Source organism: Dendroctonus ponderosae, unplaced genomic scaffold (assembly GCF_020466585.1).
Source record: "Dendroctonus ponderosae isolate FM_Combo_2020 unplaced genomic scaffold, Dpon_F_20191213v2 Dpon_F_20191213_1631, whole genome shotgun sequence".
In the NCBI taxonomy this organism is placed as follows: domain Eukaryota; kingdom Metazoa; phylum Arthropoda; class Insecta; order Coleoptera; family Curculionidae; genus Dendroctonus; species Dendroctonus ponderosae.
Window position 1 is genome coordinate 1 of NW_026017782.1, and position 1670 is coordinate 1670.

A 1670-nucleotide genomic window follows, 5' to 3' on the forward strand; every position below is an offset into this window, starting at 1 on the left:
ATTGTTTCTTCTTATCCTAGTTATTTATTTGGAAAAAAATTATGGTTCTGAAAAGAACCGATTTGTGTTTGATTAAGTATGTTCCTACTTAATACTGTTTTGGTTTTTTTTCGTTGAGCCTGGTTTATTTGATTTCTTGGGTTGTTCTGTGATTACAATCATCGACAAGAGACCATTTTGTCTGCTGTTTTAGATTTTTCCACTCGATTGAATTTTTCCAGAGATATTTTCCCGAGTGGAGAGTCTTACCACTGAAATTGTGGATTGGGGGCATAAAAACATCTGGATAAAACTGGTATTTGAGAGCACGTGGAAACGTGGAAAAGGTTGTAATGCACTCTGTGGCAGAACATGGGGTAACATGTTTCGGATAGAGTTTATATGAACTTTTCTTTTTAAATGCGTCAACGTTATAATTTTATTGGGCAATGTTAATAAAATTTCTATATTACTGAAATAAATTTATCCGGAGCTTACAGTTCCCACCCTATGAAATTCAAACAATTAAAATGCATATTACAAATTCAAATTACCCGTTTAGTGTGTACACGGATTACGTCCGGCTATAACGTGACATTCGAGAGTGACAATGACAATGAGCGGACCAATGAGAATCATCTTTCACGCAGTGCTGCTTGGCGGTAACGCCAAAGCTCTCAGAAATTCTGAAAAGCTGCAATGCTTATAATTTATTGGTTGTTGGCATAAACAAATTATTATGTGCTATTACAGAAATCTTGATTTTTTAAATTATCTATATGATTGTAGATTTATTAGTTACTAGAACACTGTCTTTCTAAGCAAGACAAAATTTATATTTTGTCAATATCGGTTTATCAGTGATGTGATATCCGGGGTGTGACAATTCAGCACTTTTCCATGATTGAGATTGGAGACAGAAGACAACTGCTGCTTGTCTGTATCTATGTTTATCTCTGGTTACGTGCATCATATGTTTTTCGAAAACTTGAAAATATTAAAAATCCATATTAATCGATGCGATAAAATAAATGTGAGTCAAAATATAAAAACCGTGCTTGTGCCTCAGTGTTATGATGTGCCTTCAAGACGGTAATTACCGTATAATTATGGCTTAAAACCCCGCAAACATGTAAAGGTATGTTGGTGTTTAAACTAAATACATTTGATTATTTTATTATTTCTTGTTCTAAACATACAGGTGATACCGTTGTTCTGGACTTGAAGCATTGAAGACGCTAGGGATCACGTGAGAAAACCACACACGAAAAATGTTCGCATAAGATACGGCAAAAATGTAAAGGTATGTTGGTGTTTAAATTAAATACATTTGATTATTTCATTATTTCGTGTTCTATACTACAGGTAATGTCGCTGTTGTCGACTTGAAGCATTGCAGATGCTAGGGATCACCAGATCTCCAGATCCAGTGAGAAAACCACACACGAAAAATTTTCGCATAAGAGACAAGTAAGGTTGTCTGAACCTAATTATTCTTCTATTAATGTAAAATTATTATCTGTATTTTTTTATTTTTACCAGTTTGATTTTGGTTGATTTCTATTTTGCGATAAGCATGTTTTCTTGGATCGAAGGAAAGTAAAATGAAAGTAATGTATCAATGCAAATTGCTATACCTAACTGTATTTCTACACAATAGAATAATCTGTGGATGAACGAAAATACTCTTC

General features: G+C 33.7%; 1 long non-coding RNA gene across 2 annotated transcripts; it reads left to right on the forward strand.

Moving 5' to 3' along the window:
* Positions 1-9: 9 nt before the first annotated feature.
* On the forward strand, positions 10-1636 carry LOC125503276. 2 transcript variants are annotated; one of them, XR_007280727.1, is made up of 3 exons: positions 454-1117; positions 1181-1282; positions 1345-1636. It is a non-coding gene; the product is annotated as an uncharacterized LOC125503276 (long non-coding RNA). The 2 variants fall into 2 exon arrangements; XR_007280726.1 differs by having other exon boundaries at positions 10-1282.
* The last annotated feature ends 34 nt before the right edge of the window (positions 1637-1670 follow it).